Source organism: Pelobates fuscus, chromosome 1, assembly GCF_036172605.1.
Source record: "Pelobates fuscus isolate aPelFus1 chromosome 1, aPelFus1.pri, whole genome shotgun sequence".
In the NCBI taxonomy this organism is placed as follows: domain Eukaryota; kingdom Metazoa; phylum Chordata; class Amphibia; order Anura; family Pelobatidae; genus Pelobates; species Pelobates fuscus.
In genome coordinates this window covers 305,428,309-305,448,792 of record NC_086317.1, presented here as the reverse complement: position 1 = coordinate 305,448,792, position 20,484 = coordinate 305,428,309, and the positions used below count along the sequence as shown (strand labels likewise).

The 20,484-nt window shown below is 36.8% G+C and overlaps 1 protein-coding gene across 1 annotated transcript in view; it reads right to left on the bottom strand.

The window, feature by feature from the left end:
- Positions 1–20,240, bottom strand: part of ST6GAL2 (ST6 beta-galactoside alpha-2,6-sialyltransferase 2) — a 160,255-nt gene extending 140,015 nt beyond the window's left edge. Inside the window, exon 1 of the mRNA XM_063458204.1 lies at positions 20,044–20,240. The gene's annotated coding sequence lies outside the window, so the exon portion shown is untranslated. The remainder of the gene's footprint in view (positions 1–20,043) is intronic.
- Between the last annotated feature and the right edge of the window lie 244 nt (positions 20,241–20,484).

Sequence of the window (20,484 nt, the reverse complement as noted above, 5' to 3'; positions counted from 1 at the left end):
TGAGAGAGTCTAATGCCATTTCACAAATTTATAGTAGCTGTGGCAAGTCAAGCCATAGCTAAAACCGACGGTCCAAAAAGGCAATTTAATATGCAACTCATGGAGTATTTTGGATACCTCTAGCCACAGAGGGCGAATATAAGAACATTTCCACCAAATGTGGTGCATTGATCCAGAGTCTGACACTTCCAGCATTTATTAGGCGTTTTATATATATTATTCAATCTGGCCGGGGTCCGGTACCACCTATACAACAGTTTGCTGTGGGCCATGATGTGAGTAACACTTGGTGACTTCTCGCAATGGATTGAGCAGTTTGTTCCATTTACTTGGCCCTACCTTAATCCCACTCTCTTTTTCACATTGTACCATAAAGGAGAAGGTATGGTCCACATGAATTTCAGAAGAAACTTATAACATAAGGACAACAGCTTCAGTTTCAGTGGGGAGTTGGAGCAGCACCTAAAGAATCTGTTATTCTACATATCAAGCTTGCTCTTTGTCTCCTCTACCCATGAGACCTGCACTCGCCTGGTTATAAAATCTTTCATCAGTAAGTACTAAAATATATGTCTAGGAGATAAATGATTGATGTTCTAAGGAAATTTGTTGATGAGAGGAAGAAATCATATTCAACCCTTTCTGTATCCAAGGTGATAGAGTTAACCATGAGGAAACATGAAGTAATGTCGATAAAGGGGACAAAGGTTTGAAACCTTTCTATAGTTCCCAACCCAACAATCATGTAGTCACCCTCCTAACAACCGAGAGGTGTCCAAAAATATGCCACAAACATACCACTTGGCAGCTGAGCCTGTCCCACGTCTACCCATATAACAATTGATGCAAATAAACAGCCTGCTCCCATTTATTTTATGCCTTATTTTGCAGTGAATTACTTTTAAGATGTGTATGCCAGTGTGAAGGAGTTTATAAGTTTGTGGATATCATTGAACCATGCTTGATTTGGTAACTTCAAGGGGAACTGTAACTTCCCCAGGATTTGTAAAACTATGTTTACTATATGTATTTGTGAGGCCTGAAAGATAAAATGAAATGTTGAAATCCACATCAATATATTTAGCCCCATCCGTGAACTGAGCACCTTACTCTTGCCCTCCTGCCCACCACAGTTATAAGCTCTTCTCTTCTATGTATTTGAACATAGTACAGAGGATTACATAAATAAAAAAATATCCAGCCTGGCATGTGGAAGTGAAGACAAAAACAATTGCTGCATCTCATCCTCTTATGCATGTCTATGCCATGAATAAACTGGATTGTGATGTCAACTGTTAAACTGTTAATGGACATTTAAACAAAAATGTAGAATAATGTGAATAAAAAGGTTATCACTAGATGTAGGTATTTTCAAATGATTTACTTAACGGTGTATTGTCCAGAAATACTGATAGTTCCTTATTTAAACTCTCAAAAACGTTAGCAGATCGCTTATGTTTTTGAAAATAAACATTGACATTTGCGTAAGTTTTTATACTTTATTTTGCAAGAGGCATGTTTGCATACTTCATCAGAGATATTGCTTCCCAGACACAGTGCTTATATTGTCCACTCTCTGTAAACACCATTCACAATTAGTTTAATATACATAAAGATTTCTCTTACATTTTTTACAACATATGCTACACAAAAGGGTGGAAAATATGGATAGAAAATTACTCTAGTATTTTTGACAATTATTAATGACACAGTTGTACATACACTATAAGATCGTGTAATTTAACTATATTATATAAAAGACAGGCATAAATATTGATAAATAAAATATTTAAAGGCAAGTGGTTGTGGAGACATAACAAACTACAGATTAATGGTTAAATGCTTTATGAGGTCTCCAGAACGCTAAGATGGCATTGATGTCACGGTTTTGTATATTTCAGATTAAAGGATTCTCATTTTTGAGAATAGACAAAAGAATGGGGTAGAAAACACACTCAACAATAGTGGGTGGGGTTTACTCACATTCACAAATACTTCCTAATTTAAACGTACCAAAACATGGTAAGAACCTTTATTATCAGACAAGATAAAACAAAATAAGTGATGCTAGATACCAAAAACCCTAACACACCATAACCGTGTCAAAATCATGATAAAGTGAGAAAATCTCCTAATACAATACCTGGGTATTCGATTCCAAGATGTCAAATGGAAAGGGAAGGGGTTATAAATGGCTAATAGTATAAGAGCCGAAAAAAAAGGTTATTAATTCAAAGGATTATGCCAGAGTAACCCCCAAAGTACTAAACACTGGAGTACAAAAGTTACATCTAGGTCTACTACCATCCAAGAGACCGGACCTAGTTCATAACCTGTGTCCATGGATAGTAGTAACAAAAAAGGCTAAATAAGACAGATGGTGCTAACCAGTAGTGGTAGTGCAAAAATGAAAACAGACTTGGTATAAAGTCACCAGTATAAATCCCCATGGGTAAATAGACTGCTTGCAATAGCCTGTCAAGGGATAATAATACTGGAGAACCTCCCTTAGTTATAGGGTACCTATAAGGAGTAGCAGCAAACCGGTGTCATAAGAAACTGCTAGTGGCTAGGTGCGCTTATAAGTATACCCGTAAAAAGGAAAAAGAGATAGGAACTTTCCCCCTACTCCCCTCACATAAGTACAGTCAGCTCATCGTAGGTACAGAATACCCGCTCTCTTAGTTACAGTAGACCGGACTCAGAATGGTGAAACCAAACGTCTTAGAGAAAATTATACAGAGTCAGTAGTCACCTGGTCCGTGAATATATGTGGGGTATCTGTGGAGCAGGGAAGGGAGTAGGTATCCCAACAGGTAGTCGCAAAAATAAGCAGCACCCTAGTATGCCCTAGACTAGCTATCTAGTTCGAAGACAACACTGGCATAACTACCTGCTGCTTCAAGGCAGCCTCATAGTATCCCTAAATGATAGAACGGAGGTTTACATGTTTAAAGTAGAAACATCGTAATTACCCAGGTAAAATTAAAGAAATAACGTCTAGCAAAGTGTATGCATCGGCAAAAAAAGCTCAACGCACGTTTCGGCGTTTCCATACGCCTTTGTCAAGAGGATTCTCATTTTTGTAAACACTGAATGAATATGGGGGAAAAAAAATCTATTGTTTAGTTTATATACTGACATATTCATGGTCACACACATCACAAGTCACACACACACAAATAAATAACTGGTACCACCCAGAACAATACTCCTAATGCATGAGGGTTAGTTATTCACAGAAAGAGAAAAAAGTACTGACTCCTTTATTTCCCTCTTTTGTATAGTCCATCCTAACATAGGTTGTTTATTCTGTCAGCTGCAAAGAAGGAAAGGACCACCAGGCTATAATACAACTTAAAGGGACACTATAGACATCCAGACCACTTCAGCTCATTGAACTGGTCTAGATGCATATTCCCAGGTCCCTTAGCCCTGCAAAGGTAATTATTGCAGTTTTTTTTAATAAACTGCAATAATTACCTGTTAGGGTTAACTCCACCGATAGTGGCTGTCTACCAGGCAGCCACTAGAGGGACTTTAAGGTTGTAAGGAAACTTTTGGTCACATTACGCATGCTGTACATCCTCACACTATGCATGAGGACATCTAGCGTCACCCCGAAACACCATAGAAAAGCATTGTAGAATGCTTTCCTATGGGGAGTACTAATGCAAGCTCGGTCACACGCATGAGCATTAGGTCTCTCCTGCAGGCTGACAACAGCAGAGGAGCAACAAAGGTGGAGCCTGAGCCAGCGCTGAGGGACATCGTTGCTGGACTCAGGTAAGTCACAGAAGGGTTTTTTAACCCCTGCTGCACCATGGAGAGGCTTTTAAGATGCCTATGCCAGTGGGGAGGAGTTGACAAGCTTGTGGGTGCTATAGTGCCAGGAAAACAACTGTGTTTCCCTGGCATTATAGTTTCCCTTTAAAACCTTTGCTACCTCAATTAATTTACTAGTTCTGGGTTTTATTTTTCTTGCACTTGATTGGCTCTAAATCAAACACAGCTTGGAAATAAAAATGATATGTAGGAAACATTTTGTTGCAAGAACAAAAATCATATTAGTTTGGAGCTTAATTAGAATACTGTAAAAGGAATAAAGAAGAAACAAATTAAGTTTGTCCGTGTGTGCGAGTATGATGTTGGGAGATTATGTCTCCGATGAATTGCCAACCTGACATGCAACTCTTTCCTTTGTACTTGTATTCCCTTTTCACAGAACAGGTGATTAACTTACTTAGTCTACATTTCCTCACTGTAGCAGAATATGTGCACCAGTTTTTAAGATTGTTATCTGAGAATAATAATAATGTATTATCATGCATAATGTATTACTATGCATTATAATTATCTAATAATTTTTTATTTATTTTTTTAAATACCAACTTTTCTTTAGTATCTTGAAGCGGTTTGTTGTTCTGGTGCTCCCACAATATCCCTAGTAAACAATAAGCTGATGGCAAATGAATCTAAAAATGGGCTTTCCGTTCTTCTAGCATTGTGGGTTTCAAGAGCATACAATTAAAAAAATATAAAAACAATAATAATCATATTTATTTATATATCAAGCCTCCCAGTTTATTATTGTGTTACACTAGTTGCACTGACAGTTACTTTGTTGTAAAGCTGGCATCATCTGTACTTTTCGTCAGCTCAGTGGACAGATCATTAGACTGAAGTAAACACCAAAAGAATACCAAAAAACCCTTTTAATCAGGAGTCCACAAATAATGTTTCTGACCAGACACACATTTTCATCAGGCTTGAAACGGTTTAATAAATACAAACAGTTTAGAGACCAAAAATAAAAGAAACTTTTCAGAACATTTTAATAAATCTCCATCCTTTTCTCCAATATGGTGGCGGGATTGTTACTGCCAAGGGAATTTGCATATATCCAGATGGCGAGAAGTCTTTACCATGAATAGTTGACTATTGAATGGAATCCACCAGAAAAGTTGTCATCTAATTTTCTATGGCCAGTGTGCCAAAATTGTGAGGCCTTCTTCCAAATGGGAAAGTGTCTGAAATCAGATAACTCATCAACTAATATCAGATTATTTTCTTCCCTTAAGAACAAAATAACAAATCCTAATATATAATGCAATGTATTTCTCAAAGAACATTTAGAACTGAAGTGACTTGGAAATTGTTATGCCAGTTATTTATCTTTGGAATGTCTTTCTATTTTGGTAGATTGTATGCTTTACACATGGATTTCAGTAACAATAGTTAATTTTATAGAGATTGCATAGGTATTTGATGTTTAAAAATGTAAAGCAAACATTAGCACAAACTCGACAGAATTCAAACAAGCTTAGAATCTATGAGGATTGAGGTAGGTGGATATATATCGCTAGGTGTCTTGCCCACGGACACTTACTGATGAGGTGGTTTATTCTAAAGTGCTAAGGAATCTGTTGGCACTAAATAAATGGCGATAATAATAATAATGGAACAATACTCAGATGTATCAAATAAATAAATATAAGAATGTGAGTTTCTATGAAACAAAGTTGCTTTTTGTGGACAGTATTTTAGAGTTCCCGAATGAATCATGAAATCCATAATTTTGACTTGTTTCCAGGTAATTTCCAATGGATCCAGGTATACAAATAAAAAAATACTATTTTTTTAATAACCAACCAGCCTTAAATGGAGGCAGAAATTCAACAATGTAGTGTAAAAATTACTTTTATTAAAACACAATTCCTTATTCTAGATTTAGTGTTAACAAATGGAGATTTGGTATCAGATATTACTGTAGGTGAAAGTTTAGGATCCAGTGATCATCAGTCAGTGTGGTTTAATATAAGCACAGTGACTGAGTCACACCACACAAAAACAAAAGTTTTAGACTTTAGAAAAACAGACTTTTCTAAAATTAGAATATGTGTAAAGGAGTCATTATCAGACTGGAGCAATTTAAATGGAGTCCAGGAGAAATTGGATTATTTAAAAGTTGCACTACTGAAGGCAACAGAAAATTGCCTTAGGCTTGTCAGTAAAAGCAAAAAATTCAAGAAACCACTGTGGTACTCCGCAAATGTGGCCAAAATAGTAAAAAACTAAAAGTTAGCATTTAGTAATTATAAAAAAAAAACACAGAGTGAGGAAGACAGAATGATCTATAAGATTAGGCAGAAAGAGGCTAAGCAAGTTATAAGAGCTTCCAAATCACACACAGAAGAGACAATAGCACAGTCAGTATAAAAGGGGGACAAAACTTTTTTTAGATACATAAATGAGAAAAGAAAAGTAAAACAAGGATTAGTTAGATTAAAAACAAAAGAAGGAAGGTATGTAGAAGAGGATAAAGGTTTAGCTAACTGCCTCAATGAATATTTTTGTTTGGTATTTACAGATGAAAATGAAGGAAAGGGACCTCTGTTAAGAAAAAGGATAAATTAGTCATTTGTTACACGTGAGTTTACAGAGGAAGAGGTTCTATTTCAACTGTCAAAAGTAAAGACATATAAGTCAATGGGACCTGATGGAATACACCCAAAGCTATTAAAAGAGCTTAGTGGTGTACAAGCAAAGCCATTAACAGATTTATTTAACCAATCATTGATAACAGGAGTAGTTCCAGAAGATTGGCGAATGTTGTGCCCTTTCACAAGAAAGGTAATAGGGAGGAGTGGGCAACTATAGGCCAATAAGCCTTACTTCAGTAGTGGGGAAAGTGATGGACACCATGTTAAAGGATAGGATTGTTGAACATCTAAAAACACATGGATTTCAAGATCAGAGACAACATGGGTTTACTTCAGGGAGATCATACCAAACTGATCTTATTGATTTTTTTGACTGGGTAACTTAAATTGTAAATCAGGGTGGTGCAGTAGACATTGCTTAGCTATATTTCAGTAAGGCTTTTGACACTGTTGCACATAGAAGGCTTATCAATTAACTGCAATATTTAAGTTTGGATTCCAATATTGTTGAATGGGTAAGCAGGGGCTGAGTGACAGGCAACAAAGGGTTGTAGTCAATGGAGTATATTCGAAGCTTGGGCTTGTCACCAGTGGGGTACCCCAGGGATCTGTACTTGGACCCATTCTCTTTAATATTTTTATTAGTGATATTGCAGAAGGTCTTGATGGTAAGGTGTGTCTTTTTTCTGATGATACTAAGATATGTAACAGGGTTGATGTTTCAGGAGGGATAAGCCAAATGGCTAATGAGTTAGGTAAACTAGAAAAATGGTCAGAGTTGTGGCAACTGACATTTAATGTGGATAAGTGCAAGATAATGCATCTTGGACGTAAAAACCCAAGGGCAGAGTACAGAATATTTGATAGAGTCCTAACCTCAACATCTGAGGAAAGGGATTTAGGGGTGATTATTTCTGATGACTTAAAGGTAGGCAGACAATGTAATAGAGCAGCAGGAAATGCTAGCAGAATGCTTGGTTGTATAGGGAGAGGTATTAGCAGTAGAAAGCGGGAAGTGCTCATGCCATTGTACAGAACACTGGTGAGACCTCACTTGGAGTATTGTACGCAGTACTGGAGACCATATCAAGGATATTGATACCTTAGAGAGAGTTCAGAGAAGGGCTACTAAACTGGTTCATGGATTGCAGGATAAAACTTACCAGGAAAGGTTAAAGGATCTTAACATGTATTGCTTGGAGGAAAGACGAGACAGGGGGGATATGATAGAAACATTTAAATACATAAAGGGAATCAACACAGTAAAGGAGGAGATCATATTTAAAAGAAGAAAAACTACCACAACAAGAGGACATAGTCTTAAATTAGAGGGACAAAGGTTTAAAAATAATATCAGGAATTATTACTTAACTGAGAGGGTAGTGGACGCATGGAATAGCCTACAAGCTGAAGTGGTAGAGGTTAACACAGTGAAGGAGTTTAAGCATGCGTGGGATAGGCAGATGACTATCCTAACTATAAGATAAGGCCAGGGGCTAATGAAAGTAATTAGAAAATTGGGCAGACTAGATGGGCCGAATGGTTCTTATCTGCCGTCACATTCTATGTTTCTATTCAAACACTATAGATGCAATTAATACAATGTACATCACTATCTGGAAATACAAATATAAAAGGTGACTGTTTGCAGACCTTAAGAGGTATGCTCAGCGTCCCGAGTGCTCGTTAGTTTCACCAGGTAAAGGTGGATCTGCAACAGGCTATTTCCAATTATGCATTTGGGCTGGATGCCAGTAGTGAGAGTCAGTAACTTCCAAACATATTTATTTGCATTTTATTCATTTCATCTATGGTATTTGAATAAGGAATTGTGTTTTAATAAAAGTAATTTTTACGTTACATGATTGAATTTCTGCCTCCATTTAAGGCTTGTTGGTTTTTCCTACATTTTTCACATTTTTTATTTATATACCTGTATCCATTGGAAATTACCTGGAAATAAGCCAACATTGTCTTTACGGATTTCATTCTTCGACTGTTTACAAAAAGCAACTTTGTTACCTAGAGACTCACTGTTCTTATCTTTACTGATTTGATACATCTGCGTATTATAAATTAATGAATAACCATGACAGAGTTTCACTGTACTATTCTGCGTATTATACATTAATGAATAACCATGACAGAGCTTCACTGTACTATTTACTGGGCAAAATACACCTGGTGGAGAAAATGTTCAATCATCATAAAAGTAACTGCGCTCACAATAAAACATTTTATGATTATTTTAGCTATCCTTTGCATGTACTCTGTTTTAAAAAGTACAACCTGTGCTGTAACAGGCCCATAATATGTTGTTATGTCTTGTAATAACATTGTAATATCACAACTGTGTCTGTAACTGGATATTCTTTATTGTATTAACTTCTTACTAAACTAAGAGACATAAACTAAATGTCAGTGCAGTGACCTGGCCCATTTGCTATCTGAGTCACTTTATATACTTTTTTTTTTTTTTTTTAAAGCATTTCACCTTCTCTCGGTGGAATGTAACCATAATCAGGCACATTTGCATGCAACCCTCTGTTTGCTGTTTTACTTCTCCCATAAACTTATATTAGTCATATCCTGTCTCTGAGAATGGCTGTGGTGTATTGGAGCCTTAGACAAATAACAGCTGCAGATTTCAGTGCTAAAACCATTTTGGGCAAAATTATCTACTGAACTTGTGTGTCCATTTGAAGAAATATATTGAATATAGTATGGATGGTTCAGTCTTACTAGGTATCCAAGGTAACAAAGAACACAAACGTTGTAATTTGAATTCAGTCACAATGTATGCTGGATAGCATTGGTTGCTTTCACAAGTCATAATCTGTGCCGCATGCATCTGGGTGTATGTTCATTCTCTAAGTTGGTTATTATATTACGTATACAAAATAATACAATTTTTGTTCATGGCCAACAATATCTTTGATTCACTGGATGAAGGAATTCCCTAAAGTTGTATTTCCACCCAAAATAGCATCAAAGTTTAGATAAACAAAGCAAACATTTTGAGTATATTTAGTATTGAGGATGTTAAATGATTTTGTTTCAGTAGCTAAAAGAGGAATTAATAAAACAATAGTTCAATTAAAGATTGACAAAATTATCACAATTGCAGTTTGGAACATTTTTCTGTAATTACTTTGTAAATGGGATTTGGTTTAAATTGAATGGCTGTTTCCACTTTGTATCTGTCCCACAATTATCTCTACAACTTGTACAATCAGACCCAATTTGCCTCACATACTTTGCCCGTAAGTACATTTTGTATTTTTAGAATATGTATGATGATTTCCAGCAATATGGTTGGTGCAATAGCCCGAAAACATAAGGATAAGATCTTATAATACTAAATACTTTCTACCTCAAGCATGCTTACGCACTTCCCGTTCACATGGATCCAATTCAGACAGAATCACTAAACCAAGGTTTATGTAAAGTAACCAATGCCATATGAGCAGTGTTGTATCTTGGAATCCAAAAGTTCACAAACAAATTAATCTTGCAACAGAACAAAAATGTTGTTATATAATAAAAAAAAAACATTATAGTGTAGCTATTGCTCAATTTTGTGAGTATTCAGCGCGTCATTATTTTCAATATGGAGTCTAGGTTTAAATTAACACATCAAGTTTAAACTATTATAAATTGAAAAACCAACAGTGTGTAAGTGCTATGAAGGTAATAAAGCACTCAGTTTAGCTGCACTAAACCACAGTGACACAATGGGAATTTGTATATGTATGTATAGCTCTTTGTTTGATTCATACTTGTATGACTCTTCTGCTCTATGCATCCTTAGAAAATATGAGAGAGCCCTATTGATAGATATTAAACTGTGACACTGCTGTCACTATAAATTGATATATATATCACTAACTCCTCATGATCATTATTTTATTAGTATCAATAGTGTTAGATGCAATATATATTAGCAGTTTATTTAGTTGTATTTTCCTTGTTGATTTAGATGGAGAATTTGTTTCTCTATATCTTCAGTAAATTCATCTACAGATATATATAGCTACAGCAATTGCTGTAACAATCAGATATGCTTTTTTTTTTTTAATTGTACTTCATTTTATTTTAATCTATTTCTATATTTATATCCATCTAGGCTTTTGGTTTCTTAGGATTCAGATGGTGATTTTATGCTCTCTAAATCTACTTCTTAAATAACTTAATGTTGTGTATTGGAAGAAAAGTTATAACTGCATAAAAGGTGTGCTTTTTCTGAATTTTATTTTTATTTTTAAAATGTTTGCATATGAATGTGGTTGTGTATATATGCTTATTGGAAGTGTAATACTGTATATTATACATCAGCAGTTTATCTGCATTTCTTACGGCATCTATGAGTAACAAGAGGATGGACACTAGCCCTATTACACACTACCGTAGAGGAAGATCAGAATGAATTCATTACGACGAAGCCACGCCCCCGGACCAATAAAAAAAAACAGAAGGTGAGGAATTAGGGACTTAAAAGAAGGGGCTAGAGATCCATGATGTCGTCGGAAGCAGCCCAGGTAGGCGGGCGAAACGCGACACGCAGACATCACTGGAGAGGCAGACCTGGAAGTGATTACGTGTTCGGGATGGACGAAACCCGGAAGTGACTTATCAAGTGGCTAAAGCTGTTTTCATTTGATGTACACATGCTTTTATGTGGGTAGCTTTGTTGGCATAACCCACCAGTCGCATAGTAAGAGTTTTTAGCCCTTTTTTTTTATTAATAAATTGTTGAAGATGCTATTAAATTAGGGGTTTCTGCCTCTCTCTGTCCTATATTACTTAGAACCATCTGACTTCAGAGAACACACCATTCGGATTCTATCTATATAGTGTGGGATATTTCCCTCTCAAGTGGAGCCTTGCAAACCCAGAGCCAGGGGTGATAGGGCTCTTGTAAATGTGAGTTCTTTCCCTTATTCCCCACTTTTACATTTTACTATATAGATAGTCTGCACTATATTTGTTTCTATTATTTATTTGCAGATTTGTTGTCAGTATTAGCGTGCTTTTTTGGTAAACATTATTATAAATTGAAATTTACTAAAAAAATAAATAAAAAAATAAATGATGTAACTACAATTAGTAAACCGTACAATCCAATTGTCATTATTTGACGCAACATACTTGAAATGATGATTGCTTCAGTCTTCCACTTGAATATGTTATATTTTAGGTATTATATTATAGGTCAGTTATTGTACAGGGTAAATTTACCATTTGTCTAAGTCAGACTTAGGCCAATTTAATGCTGAAGGCATTAGGTTGAAACTGCCGATGTAATCACTACAGACATATAAGAATAAACAATTTTGGAGTGCTAAAAAAGTCGATATATTCAGGTCAGGCAGAAAAAAGCACTATAGTGACTTGCTAAATTAATATCTCCTACACACTCAAGTGCAATCCCAATTTACCAATCCAAACATTACATTAATCAAGCGCCACCTCTTGGAGGACTAACAAAATACGGTTGTATACATTGTATAGTGCACTTTCAATACTGCCTCACTTATAACTATATAATCACTACTAACAATGATGTACAAAAAAAAAGGGAAGACAGTGTCTCTCCCATATCCTCTTTGAGACAAACTGTAAGTGGGCAGATATGTGTGTCTATGACACCACAGTGCTTTACTACTTGTTTGTATTTTGATGTCAATTATAATGAAGTGAACAATAATATGACATGTCACACTAAAAGTTACCTCTACAATACGTGAAAGCAATTGAACTGCAATGAAATAATGGAAGCTGTTTCTGGTATACTCTATGCAAGTTTAAAGGAACACTATAACATTAGGGATACAATGATCCATTAAGGACTCCCATTCTCCCTGTTTGCCATAAAACATAAAAATGTATAAGATAAAAAGTCTTCCTTACCCTTTTCAACTTAAAGGGACACTATAGTCACCTGAACAACTACAATTTAATGTAGTTGTTCAGGTATTATCTATAGCTCCCTGCAGGCAATCTAATGTAAACACTGTATTTTCAGAGAAAATACAGTGTTTACATTGATTGATAGGAATACCTCCAGTGGCCGTCACTCAGACGGCCAATAGAGGGACTTCCTATCACGCAGGGCCCTAAAAAGGCCCTGTACACGTCAGACGTATTAAAATACGTCTGACGTGTTCAGGAGAGAGAAGGCACTGTGTGCGCGCCTTCTCTCTCCAGCCTGTCAGCGGAGGAGGGGGGTGGGCAAAGAGCGCAAGCTGAGCTGTCACTCAGCTCAGCTTGCGGCCGCGCACACCGCGCGCATGCGCTGTAGTGCGCTCAGCACTTCAGAGGGCGGCATGAATGCCGCCCTCTGAAGTATGTGCGCATGTGTGGCGAAGCCGCGCATGCGCACAAGGAAGCAATGATGCTTCCAAATGGAAGCGTCTGATTGCTCCCTGCTCGTGCCCGCCTATTTCGTCATTTTGACGAAATAGGGGGCGCGGCTTCACGAGGCTCCCGGCGCTGGAACGTGGTGAGTAAAATGTCCTCCCTGGAGAGTCCCTTTAAGATATGCAGGTGTGCACAACAACTTGGGAATTATGTATAACAAAGTGAACTGAAGAGAAATGCAGCGAAGTGACACTAAATATTGCAACTTGGTTTTCAATTATACACATTTCAATTTTGGTAACTGAAAACCCAGCTTACTCACTAGTACCTTTTTCTTTTGCTCAATAGATAAATAGATCCCTCTGTGGTCCTTTTGACCAAGCACCTCCTACCCGCAGATAAAGAATGTATTAAGTGGGGGTAGCAATGAAAGGAATTTAAGAACATTTGTAAAGAACCAACTAAGATAAGCATAATCTCATTGTTGAGAATAATTTTCTTTTAAAAGAAATTATACTGAGTGAATTGCTAGCAGCCCAACTCCCTACTCCCTACTCCCTACTCTTTTTAAATCTACGAACCATGGACTTCAGCCCTAAGTGGCTAAATATGATTTACTCAACCCCCAGTGCTAGAATCAGAAACAGACAACTGTCCAACCCTATTCTTACTAGCAATGGCACATGACATGGGTGCCCCTTGTCCCCTCTTCTATTTGTCCTCATCATGGAGCCATTCTTTCAGGGGATCAGGGACTATCCTGATATTTATGGATTTCATATTCAACAAATATCTAAACTCTATAAACTCAAGTAACCAGCCTCGATTACAAGCAATCTATAAAGATCTTACAACATTGGACATGCCCCACTTCACTTGGTTTTGCAGAATAACTATAATAAAACTGAATGTCCTCCATAGCTTTCTTTAACTTCTACAGGTCCTTCCTATAGCTCTTCTGAAGTCGTTCTACACCATGGTCAAGTGACTTTGGATCACTTTTATCTGGTCCCATAAACAACCAAACTGCCATATTCTATTCTGACCAAACATAAACTAAGGTGGGGACTTGGTCTTCCAAACTTGGAAGTTTATTACAAAGCACTTAACATGTCTAGAATATACAATTTGGCCTCCCCTGACAATAAAACAAAGTGGGTGACATTGGAACGATTTTTCTTTGTCTTGCCTATCCATACCATCCCATGGCACAAGTCTGGACGCCAATATATGCCCTCTTACACCCAACTATTTTACCCACACTAAAAATGTGGTTGATGATAAGGAAATTCTTGGATGTATCACCATGTCAATGTATATTTTTTGACTGGGTTGGAATTTCAGTGAAATATCACCACAGTTAACATGAGTATTGGCACTGGTGACCGTGCCACTTTAAATGATGTGTTTCAAGCTTTGTTCATCCAATTACAAAATACTAAACAAAACTATAAAAATTAAATATGCTTTAATTACTGCAACACACCTTATACACTCCAAGAAAGTCTTAAAAGGGGAAGTTATGTATTACAAGATGTTAACCTCCTATTACCAAATAGTAAACAAAATAATGACAATCAAAATGCTTTAAAGAAAACCCTATATACTTTGCCAATGTTTTTATGTGGATGCATAAGGTCTGTGGAAATTACAGCATTTAATAAAACATTAAAACAAAATAAAACATTGTTTCTATTTCTCCATCTTTATTTTCTATGTTCCAATTTGGATACTGTCATTCTCTGCCTCCATGATGCTATTTGGTGCATGTTGTGGGTTGGACTCTATGGGATACAACAGCTGGACAGGATGTTTTCAGCTCATAAATGGGCAGCGCTTAAAGAAACATTCCAATAAACATTAAATAGATAAATAAAAATAACAGACACCAAAGAATATGTGCATGTAATCTGTTTTGCATGTTTTCTTTTGGGGTAAATGGAATTTTGATTTGCAATATCTGCAGCTCTAGTATGTGCAGCTTTTGCATACCCTCCCCTTCTTCCTCAGCCAAGACTTTCTTTGGCTGTCCAATCACAGACTTCCGAATGTAGCTCAATGATAAATCTTTGCATTACTGTTGTAGTTTAGCTCCAGCAATCTAAAGTGCATTGGGTATTTGGAGTGTACCTTTAAATAATGGCCACCGGGTGATCAAGATGGAGACACTCATTTCCAAATTGGAAGTAGATAGAGTAGTGTGGATATCTACATTTAATTTTATTTTTCAGACTTCACAAACACAAATGTTAAGCACATGGGATATTGTGAAACTGCATATTTTTTTTTAAGTACACTATATAATTAAACTGTTAACAGAGTTCCCGCCCACACTTTTAGTAACCCACCTTGCTTTCTCTCCTGCTACTGGGTCATCCAAAAAAAACTACTTTTCACATGCGTGAAATATATCTTGCCATCACCTCTTCTCACGTTACACCACTCACCCTAGGTTGTAATCTCGTTTGAGTGGACCCTTTTGCACCTTATGTTCTTGTATAGCCAACTTGGCTTGTTACAAATACTTGTTTCTTAGTTCACCTATTCTACAGTGCTGCAGAATTTGTTGGCACTTTATAAATAATAATAATAATAATAACATATGGTCAAATGCAATGTGTCGGTGATCTGGTAACTGCTGTGGTGGGAGAGGGTTGCACTGCTTAGCCCCCTACTGTCTGTCACCTGGGGCAGAATCGTGTCGTCCCCCCCCCCCCCCTCATTAGTACGCCACTGGGGAACTCAACCCCATATTAATGCCCCTTCACTCTTGATTGAAATATCCAAGAATCTCATGCAAGTATGATGTTCAGGTATTCACATACTTTTGGCCATATGGTGATCTTTATGATGCATATTTTATTTAGACATTGGAAGGATGAAAAACTAAGTTAACTCGGGTTTTGAAACTGACTCTTAGATATGAACAAGCACTACAGTGGGTACAATATTTAGCTAAGCTCTCCAACTAGAATTATAATAAATGTGTTGTTATCTAACGTTTCAAAAATATGAGTATTCTTGGATGGGGAAATCCTTTAAAGTCCATGAAGTAATACAAAAACGACCTATTGAGAGGGATGCAAACTAACCTAAAGCATTTGTTTTTGCCTAAAAGCGTATTATGTAATGCAACAGGAGACAGATAGTCTGACAAGAATTATTGAATACTATATAATAAAACATAAGAATATATTACATTTAGGATTCCACAGAAAAGCTTTTTAATGCTATACTAAGATCACCAGGCATCAACTCGGATGTGTGGTATTTAAAAAGAGTAGGTTAAAATATAACACTTTGAAATCTTATTGCAAGTATTATAATTAAATGGTTTGATATTTTTCTTCTGAATTCTGCTTAAGCAGCCTGGTGTAAAGAAATTCCACCTTGACAATATTTTTGATTAGATCATTAAATCCATGTCAACTTGATTAAATATCAAAGGGCACACAGTGCTTTCGAGTGATTATCTTAAAAAGATTCAGAAGGAAGTAAAAATGTTCCTTTTGTATTTATATCTTTTCAGTGCACATACAGGCTGGTATACATTTAAGCATGTTCCTAATGTACATTAAGAGATCGGTACGGTGTCTGAGAGATGTATTCTCACGCTTAAAAAAAAAAAAAAAAAAAGTTACATATAGAATCTAATTCCAAAGAACATTGTATAATAAAGATCTGTGAAATTACACATTTTTGGATGCATTTGGATAAATTGTGTTGGAAACAGATCTGCCATTCAACAGGCACAGAAAAAAAAAATCTTTGAATTGTTAATTTATTGACATAGCACTGTATAACAATACAAACAAAGAGAATAAAAACCACTGCAAATATTTGAAAAGAAGTTACTGCCTGGTAAAAATGTATAATCTAGGAAGAGAGATATACAATATTTGTGTCTGTTATCAATTTCACCAGATGGCAAAGGCGGTTGCATGTATTACACAATCAACAGTCACTTTTCAGTATTGTGTGGAGAGGATTGTACTAGTTTTTTTTTGTTTGTTTTTTAAAGATTACACAATTTTGTCTTATACCACCTGCAAGTGATCCCCCTTGATCACTTAAAATGGCACTAAACGAGTGTTTAATACATGTGCAAGGTCTGCTAAATGTACCTACATGTACATAGATGCAGTTGACATTGGAAGGTGGTGTTGTATTGTTTACTACTTACAAATTGTATAGAGAACAGCTGTGAAGAAGTCTAAGATGGAGAAACTGTCCTAGGATTACAGTTGTTTTGTACTGACTTTGCAAAAGATATATCAATGAAATACTGAATTTGGGAGAAGTCTTCAAATCAGATATTCACGAAAGACAAGTCTGTTCTAAAAGCTCCTGCTGCAACTAACTTACATTGCTAGGCTCAGTTATGATACAGAACTAGTAAAATTGAAGACACGTTTCTGTGAGTAATGCGATTTGACTATTCTTTAAGCTACGACTTGTCTAATGATGTTAGTGTAATTGGCCGAGTGAGGGATTTCTAGTCAGATGCTTCTGATCTGCCAACCTGAGGAAATGACTAGTATGGAAGCTTAATGCCAAGACCAACCTGCAAGTGGCCATTGGCAAACAGTTTAAAAAAGTCAGATAAATGAAAATAAAAAGAGTTTTAGTCAGGGACCTCTATACATGTACTACACACAATGCCTGGCAAGCAATAACAAAATGTGAGTGTGGGTTACCCAAGTTCACTGAATTGGGGTTACCATACCGACTTTCTCAATTATGTTCTACTAAGCCCATAATCAGCAAAGTAACAATATCCTTTATCAGTTTGCCCACTGGCTTTTGGCATTTTTCTATGTTAATGATAAGTTAATGATAGTAATCGTCAGCCAGCTCACAATGACAAGTTGGATCCTCTGTATGGACCTCTAGCAACAACAAATCACCAATGGGAATGCTGGCAGGATTGGCTAAGAACATATGCATCATCAAGTATTATCAAGCCAGTTATTTCACTCTGATATATCTGTAAAATAATTTTAATATTGAAAGCAGACCTGAGTCACCTTGAAACAGTTTTCTCAACCAACTTTCTTTCTACAATTGACAAGAATTAGATTTTTGGGAATAGACTCTCCAGGTCACATTTGTCCTACGCAGTGTCCTAGTTAAAATACCGTATTTACTATACCTCTATCCAGTTTGTTTTTTGTTTGTTTTTTTAACTGAATGGAGGAGGTATATCATATCACATTTAGTAATGTATATCGCCATACTATTTAATTTCATTTTTATGTAATTAACTGTAAATCATTCTACTTGTTTTTGTAGTGTAAACAATGAAGAAAATTCAAGCACTTTAGAAAGGTAGACTGTGAGAAAGAAAGAACCCAACATAACAAAATCAATACAGACCATTAGAAAGAATATGTATGGACGCATGTAGGTTGATTTACAGCTCCATCGCTCCCTCTATAGCCTAATGATGCAAAAAAGGATTTTCTACTCAAATCGCACTCAAAACCTGTGTTTAATATAATTTCCATTTTTTGTTTTCTAAAAAAATAATTTACAGTGAAAGTTTCGAATATCTCTGAGCTGATACTGCAGCTTCTATAGTCTGCAATTCTCACCATACTAATTTTGGTTACAATGCGCTGCCACAATGGATGCCTACAATAATTTTAGATCAAAAGTCTACACTTGGCAACCTTCTACTAGTGCTGCAATACAACTCTCATCACACTTAACCAAAGGGAAGACAAACCAAGGATGACATGATTTGCAAGGCTAAATACAGCTTTAAAGATGCAGGTTGACTGCTTCAATTTGCTATCACCGCATGTGTCTGTGTTTTTTTTACATTAACTAGTTCCCTGCAAAAAAGCCAGTCGTACATTTTATTCATGGATTATGTTAAATATATGTTTATGGTTCAAGGGAGAGACAGGCTGCTGTAAGCATTTGACAAAAGGCTTGAAACACAACATGGAGATTACACATCCACAGAAAGAACTTTGCAACAAAACTGCCTCACTACAAGCTGCATTAGTTAAGTGTGTTACAGTAGCTGTTTTTTCCCCAATTAATACAAATGGTCCAATTAATTAACTGGCAGATGCTCGTGTTATTTACAAACGGGAAACGTGAGATTGTTAGACAAACCTTTTTGTTAGTATTGTTTTGCTAGAAATAATATATTAGTATTGTAGGTTCCACTACATTACATCTGCATCTTCAACATATCTGTTTTTGTTTTCGTTTTTTTTTTTTTTTTGGGGGGGGGGGGGAAGGGGGGGTTCATACCCAAATACTTAAGAATAACAAGACAGACTGTATGCTTTCAGCATTAAATTTAACTTTAGATAAATAAATTGTGATCCAGTGTTTTAAGTAGGACTGCAAATCGCCACTTATTACAGTTATATGTCTGCTTTCTCCATGGCAACTCCATGAGGTTATATGTACAAAGCATTCATTATTTTTTGTTACCACTGTCCAGCCCAAAAGTTAGTGCAGGTATTCAGCTACCACCATCCCCCAGGAGCTGGGAAGCTTTTTTTTCATTCTCTCTCTCTCTCTCCTGACGCTCTCCACTTTCACCAGCAGAAACACTCCTTCTAGGAATCCCTGAATATCTCTAAACCTGCCAAAATGTAATTTACCTCCCAGCTAACAGCACATCTGCCTGCATTACAGCATCATCAACTCCTATGAGTACCACTCAACACAAACTCCCACTGCCCTTTTCTACAGAGACCTCTGAACTTCATAATGTAAACCTGGCAAGGGGCAACAGCGACATGCCAATGCCAAGCTCACACCAATAAGTAACCATTTAGTGTTAAGGATGCTGGGCTTGATTCTTTCCCTTCCATGCACGTGTGTATATGTGAAATTACTAAAAACAAAAAAAACGCATATGTATTCACATATATGTAGAGAGAAGGAGAAGGATTATTTAAAAATAAATAAAAAATGTGTATGTATATAAAAATACACATACACACAATTACAAACCAACATACATGAATAATGCATATACACCTACATATGTAGAAATGACAATATAAAACACATATATGTGACATACACTGTATACATGCCTGGTCCCATGCACCCAGCCCCCCAGCACATTTTGCACAGTATAGCCCCCTCCCCCCGGTAGCCCCCGCACTAGTTCTTTGTGTTCGGTAGCCCCGTGCCCGTGCAGAACAAAGCAGGCAGTGGCCGGTGCTGTTCCTCCCGGTGACACGCTGCCCCCCTCAGCCGCCTTTACCTGGAGGCGTACCGCGATCCTCCCGCTCAGGACCTGAGACTCACGCTGAGCCCCGGAGCCGCCTGCTCTGCTGGGCTGAGGACAGATGAGTCCGCTGGCAGCCGTGGGACGGACATGTTGAGGCAGCTGCCCAGAGCCCTAATAACCACCGATCCTCCGGCTAGTGAGCCCTCACTGCTGCCGATGCGCTCTGACTCCCTCCCCTTAATGGGACTAGCATGGGAGAGAGGGAGGGATAGACTAGTGACTGTGTGTGTGTGCTACATCCTCCCTCCCATTCGTTGTCTCTTTTAGTCACATTATTAGCACAGTGTATGGTATAACACATTATATGCCGACACCATTTTATAAATACTCAATTTATGGCAATTGAAGAAGAATACATTCAGACGTGCAATGCATGGTATACTTTGCAATTGTATTTTTTTCCCTAAATTTAAT